The sequence below is a fragment of the Mytilus trossulus genome, chromosome 1, assembly GCF_036588685.1.
Source record: "Mytilus trossulus isolate FHL-02 chromosome 1, PNRI_Mtr1.1.1.hap1, whole genome shotgun sequence".
Classification (NCBI taxonomy): Eukaryota; Metazoa; Mollusca; class Bivalvia; order Mytilida; family Mytilidae; genus Mytilus; species Mytilus trossulus.
The window spans coordinates 69,271,357-69,278,337 of record NC_086373.1 but is presented as its reverse complement, the minus strand read 5'-3'; the positions used below and the strand labels follow the sequence as shown (position 1 = coordinate 69,278,337).

At 28.8% G+C, this 6,981-nt stretch overlaps 1 long non-coding RNA gene across 1 annotated transcript; it reads right to left on the bottom strand.

Moving 5' to 3' along the window:
* Positions 1-3,870: 3,870 nt before the first annotated feature.
* On the bottom strand, positions 3,871-6,601 carry LOC134709811 (uncharacterized). Its single transcript, XR_010106053.1, has 3 exons — positions 6,532-6,601; positions 5,548-6,264; positions 3,871-4,125 (listed from the first exon to the last, which is right to left on the bottom strand). It is a non-coding gene; the product is annotated as an uncharacterized LOC134709811 (long non-coding RNA).
* Positions 6,602-6,981: the final 380 nt, after the last annotated feature.

The window sequence follows — 6,981 nt, the reverse complement described above, 5'->3', positions numbered from 1 at the left end:
GCCGTTATATAAGATAACATAAATGTCCAGTTAAATATCTTGATCTTAATGTAATGCTGTTTTTCTAACAGTCAGTCGAATATTCATGTCTGAAAAGTCGCCGAAATTTTTGCGTCTTATTTTTTAAGAGTATTCTTTAAATTTTGAAATTCTAGTGAAATTGATAATTACTAATTGTAAATAATTGTATATTAATGAAGTAAGTTATAAATGAACAATAGAAAACAGTTTATACTAAATTTGTTTGAGGTTTATCTCGTGTTTACAAAAATAATCAATATCCGCGAATGCAGATTCATGTGTTCGAATGCGTTTGCGACAACTTGTCTAAAATATTACGTTACCAATTGTATGTTCCTTTATAGCATCTATTGATAGCAGTGCTTATATTTTTTTTGGCATAATTTGTCACCAGCTTTGATGTGTTGAAATTTTCCTATGCAATTGAAAAACGTTATTTTTTTGCATTTTCTTATAAATAAGACTGTCTTACGTGGCTTAATGTCTAGGTCAATATGTTTATCAAAATTAAACCACATTACACTGGGCCGTTATGTTTGATGACATAAAATTACAGTTAGATATCTTGATCTTGATGTAATGCTGTTTTTCTTATAGTCAGTTGAATATTCATGTCTGAAAAGTCGCCGAAATATTTGCTGTTAATGTTATTAGATTTTTTGACAAGTTTTCAAATTCTAGTAAAATTAATAGTAGCAAATAGTCAATGATTGTATATTAAAGAAATATTACACAGTGATCATTAAATGTGTTAAAGTTCATAAAGTACAAAAATAATCAGTTAGCTCAAATGTAGACATCTGTGTTCGAATGCGTGTACGAGTAGTTTTCTGAAAACCAACGTTACCAATGTTATGTTTTTTATAAACATATTTTTATAGAAATGCTTATTTGTGTTTTATTGCACAATTGTCACTAAGTTTTTCTTTTTTAAAACTCTCTAAACAATAGAAAAACGTCATTTTATTCGTAATTTCTTATAAATAATACTGTCTTACGTGGCTACTGGTTTAGGTTAATATGTTTATCAACATTAAACCATATAACAGTGTGCCATTATATAAGATAACATAAATGTACAGTTAAATATCTTGATCTTGATGTAATGCTGTTTTTCTAACAGTCAGTCGAATATTCATGTCTGAAAAGTCGCCGAAATGATTTTTGTTAATGTTATGAGACTATTTGACAAGTTTTCAAATCCTAGTAAAATTAATAGTAGCAAATAGTTAATAATTGTATATTAAAGAAATATAAAACAGTGATCACTAAATTTGTTAAAGTTCATAAAGTCTTTGTTTACAAAAATAGTCAGTCAGCTCAAATGTAGGCATCTGTGTTCGAATGCGTGTACGAGTAATTGTCTGAAATACGACGATACAAATGTTATGTTTATTATAGATATCTTTTGATAAAAAAAATTATTTGTGTTTTATTGCACAATTGTTACTTTCTTTTTTCTTTTTTAAAACTCTCCAAACTATAGAAAAACGTCATTTTATTCGTAATTTCTTATAAATAATACTGTTTTAGTTGGCTACTTTTTTTAGGTTAATATGTTTATAAAAATTAAACCATATAACACATTGCCGTTATATAAGATAACATAAATGTCCAGTTAAACATCTAGATTTTGGTGTAATGCTGTTTTTCTAACAGTCAGTCGAATATTCATGTCTGAAAAAGCGTCAAAATTTTTGCGTCTTATCTTTTGAGAGTATTCTTCAATTTTTCAAATTCTTGTAAAAATAAATAATTACAAATCGTAAATAATTGTTTATTGATGAAGTAAGTTATTAATGTACAATAAAAAGCAGTGTATACTAAATTTGTTTGAGATCATATGTTTACAAAAAAAGTCAATATCCATGAATGCAGATACATGTGTTCGAATGCGTTTACGACTAATTGTCTAAAATATTACGTTACCAAGTGTGTGTTCATTAAAAGCATCTATTGATAGCAGTGCCTAATTATTTTTGGCATAATTTCTCTACAAACAGTACGAGTAATTATCTGAAATACGACGTTACCAATGTTATGTTTATTATAAATATCTTTTTATAGAAATGCTTATTCGTGTTTTCTTGCTCAATAGTCTTTAGATTTTTCTTTTTAAAACTCTCCAAACAATCGAAAAACGTCATTTCATTCGTTATTTCTTATAAATAATACTGTTTTACCTGACTACTTTTAAAGATTTATGTATTCATCAAAATTAAACCAGATAACAGTGTGCCATTATATAAGATAACATAAATGTACAGTTAAATATCTTGATCTATATGTAATGCTGCTTATCTAAGAGTCATTTGAATGTTACCGTCTGAAAAAGTCGCCGAAATTGTTGTGTTTTATCTTGTGAGAGTATTTCGCAAGTTTTGAAATTATTGTGACATTAATGGTTACAAATCGTCAGTAATTGTATATTAATAAAGTTATTTATCAATGTACAATATTATTTCGTGTATGATAAACGTTCAAATAATTTAATTTTAGATGTAACGCGTCTTCTGATTGGCTGACGTTATTTTGTTATGATCCCATAGACTTAATTTAGTCATGTGTCCGTAACGTCTTCAACGTTTTTTTATGTGTTTAAAATGGAATTTAGAATGAAATTACAAAAAATGACTGTACTATTTTTTCTGTCTATTCCAAATAACAATAAAAATGTGGTACACACTGTTAAATAACCCGCTACGCGCGTTATTCATTAAACACCAATTTTTTTTATGTTATTTCTTCATAGAGAGAAAAATTATTACAGTCATTCCTTAAATATATTTTTTCCAAAATAATCAATATCCACGAATGCAGATACATGTATTCGAATACGTTTACGACTAATTGCCTAAAATATTACGTTACCAACTGTATGTTCATTAAAAGCATCTATTGATAGCAGTGCCTATCTATTTTTTTGGCATAATTGTCACCAGCTTTGATTAGTTGAAAACTTTCCATGCAATTGAAAAACGACATTTTATTTGCAATTAATTATTTTTAGGAAATATTATTTACAAAACTAAACTACATACAAGTGCGCCGTTATCAAAGGAAGAATAATTGTCCAGTTAAGTGTTTTATCGTGGTGTTTTGCATGTTTAATAACAGTTATTTGAATATACCTGTTTACAAAAGTTCATCCAAAAGATATGCTTCTGATTTGAAGAAACTATTCTACACAATCGGATAATCTCCTGAAAATATAAATAAAAAATAGTCATTACTTGAATATTTATGCAGTAACTAATAATTGTACAAATTAAACAGTGTACATAGCAAAAATTAAGTTCATTTTTTTACGGAAATAATGAGTTACCCATGGTGCAGATGTATATGTTCAAATGTTTTCACGACTGATTGTCTGAATTGTTAATTTACCCTTGTTATTTGTTTTGAACGCGTCTTCTGATTGGCTGACGTTATTTTGTTATGATCCCATAGACATAATTTAGTCATGTGTCCGTAACGTCTTCAACGTTTTTTCATGTGTTTAAAATGGAATTTAGAATGAAATTATAAAAAATGACTGTACTATTTTTTCTGTCTATTCCAAATAACAATAAAAATGTGGTACACACTGTTAAATAACCCGCTACGCGCGTTATTCATTATACACCAATTTTTTTTTATGTTATTTCTTTATAGAGAGAAAAATTATTACAGTCATTCCTTAAATATATTTTTTCCAAAATAATCAATATCCACGAATGCAGATACATGTATTCGAATACGTTTACGACTAATTGCCTAAAATATTACGTTACCAACTGTATGTTCATTAAAAGCATCTATTGATAGCAGTGCCTATCTATTTTTTGGCATAATTGTCACCAGCTTTGATTAGTTGAAAACTTTCCATGCAATTGAAAAACGACATTTTATTTGCAATTAATTATTTTTAGGAAATATTATTTACAAAACTAAACTACATACAAGTGCGCCGTTATCAAAGGAAGAATAATTGTCCAGTTAAGTGTTTTATCGTGGTGTTTTGCATGTTTAATAACAGTTATTTGAATATACCTGTTTACAAAAGTTCATCCAAAAGATATGCTTCTGATTTGAAGAAACTATTCTACACAATCGGATAATCTCCTGAAAATATAAATAAAAAATAGTCATTACTTGAATATTTATGCAGTAACTAATAATTGTACAAATTAAACAGTGTACATAGCAAAAATTAAGTTCATTTTTTTACGGAAATAATGAGTTACCCTTGGTGCAGATGTATATGTTCAAATGTTTTCACGACTGATTGTCTGAATTGTTAATTTACCCTTGTTATTTGTTTTGAACGCATCTTCTTATATAAAAGAGCTTATTTGTGTTAGTTTGCACACTATGTCACTAGCTTTGTCTTTTAAAAAACTTGTCTATAACTAGAAAACGCCATTTTATTTGCAATTTATTATTAATAAGATTGTCTTACGTAGCTACTTCTTGAGGTCAAAATGTCTATAAAATAAACCACATAACAAGGTGCCGTGATATAAAATAAAATTAATGTACAGTTTAATATCTTAATCTTCATGTTTTGCTTTTTTATAGCTGTTAGCAGAATATTCCTGTCTAAAAAAAAAAGTCGCCAACATGTTTGCTGTAAATGTAATGAAATTATTTGACAAATTTGTAAAAGTTGATAAAGTCTTTTTTTTACAAAAAATAATCAGTAAGCTCAAATGTAGATATATGAGTTCGAATGCGTGTTTGACTTAATGTCTGAAATATTATGTTACCAAAATAATGTTCATTTAAAGCATCTTTTATAAACGTGCTTATTTGTGTATTTTTGCACACTATGTTACTAGCTTTGTCTTTTTTTTTAAACTCTCCTAAAGTTCTTTTTTTTTTGCAATTTCCTCTTAAATAATACTGTCTTACGTGGCTTTTTGTCGTGGTCAATATGTTTATAAAATTAAACCACATAACACTCTGCCGTTAAATAATGATTGATAGGGTATTAGGCCTGATTATCCACAATGTCACTAATATATCACTATTCAACATGCCTCAGACACTTTATTTCACAAAGTCACCAATGGATTTCTATGCAATATGCATCATGAAATATCACACCAAAATGTATAAACACGTTAACACATATATACAACATGTATTAACAATATCCACCAATTTATAATATCACCTTGGGATGTTCAATTATCCACAATCACACAATGACACAATGATGCGTGTACAATGCTTCCATGTACAATGAATTTATATGAACACAGCTAAACGCACACACTATCCCTTCGTTTGATATGTTTGAGCTATTGATTTTGCCACTGTATTAGGATTTACGTCAAAAGAGTAGGTTTCAGCTTCCCAATAGTGAAGCATTGGGAAGCTGAAATCATCACTTCGTAATTTTAACGGACGCCATCACGAGTATGTTTACCGTCATGAAATATTTGTTATATTAATTATATCGGATATGTTCCTAACATGTATGTCGTAACTACAATCCCGTTCTCTTTTCGAGAATGTGACCTTTCGAATTAGAGTTTTTACCTGTAATGTCTGTTTGTTAAGTTGTTGTTGTCCATTCGTTTGATGTGGGGTTTTTTTGTCATTTAATTAGGGACTTTCCGTTTTCCTCGGAGCTCAGTAGTTTTGTGATTTTACTTTACACTGTTTATCACTTTGAATCTGAACCAAATGAATATATTCCAAACTGGTAAAATTAAACACAGTTGACTTTCACTTATAAACTTCCACAATATAACGACTTGCAACACCAGCAAGTATACATCGTGTATTCTGACTAATACACATCGATGAAGTATTCATATTTCCCAATAGTACAACTTGCAACACCAGGAAGTATACACCTTGTTATATCACTAATATACTGCCGCAATAGCAAAACTTGCAATGGCAGCAAGTACTGCTTGATTTCTGTTACTTGACTGGGCAGAGTTTTATCGGTTTGCTCATAATAGACTAGTTCATCTATATATAGGTGTTTTATACACTCATCAGTGAACTGTCCACATCATACACTCATTAGACTGTCCTTATGTTAATCAAAACGTAAGCTCCACCCAATCAGGTGAATTAACATTTGTGATAAACACCTTGTATTCTCACTAATACAACAACGTAATATATAAGTTTTACTTTGTATCAATTACTTTTGATTAAGTTCGTAATTTGTTTTTCTTCACAAAAATAATCAGTAAGCTCAAATGCAGATATATGTGTGTGAATGCGTTTATGACTGTTTATCTGAAATATTACATCACAAATGTAATGTTTATCAAAACCATCTTTTTATAGATATTCTTATTTGTGTTTTATTGCACATTTGTCATTAGTTTTGTCTTTTCAAAACCCTCCTAATACATGTAACAGTAAAAAAATGTCATTTTTTCGCAATTTTTTATAAATAAGACTGTATAACGTGGCTACTTTTTTTTATCAATATGTTTCCCAACATTTAACCACATTGTACTCTGCCGCTATATAAGATAACATAAATGTACAGTGAAATACCTTGATCTTGGTGTTAAGCTTTCTTTCTTACAGTCATTCGACTATCCCCGTCTGGAAAAGTTGCCGCAACGTTTGCGTCAAGTCTGGAAAAGTTGCCGCAACGTTTGCGTCAAATCTAATGAGAGTATTCCTTAAGTATTAAAATTCTAGTGAAATTAATTATTACAAATCGTCAACAATTGTATATTAATGAAGCAAGTTATCAAAATACAATAGAAACCCGTATATACTAAATTTGTTTCAGATCAATAATTGTTTTACAAAAATAATCAATATCCATAAATGCAGATACATGTATCTATTAATAGCATTGCCTATCTATTTTTTTTTTTGCATAATTTGTCACCAGCTCTGATGTGTTGAAGACTTCCCATGCAATTAAAAAACGTCATATTATTTGTAACTACTCATAAAATAAGCTTTTGTAAATATAACAGAATTTGATGAGAC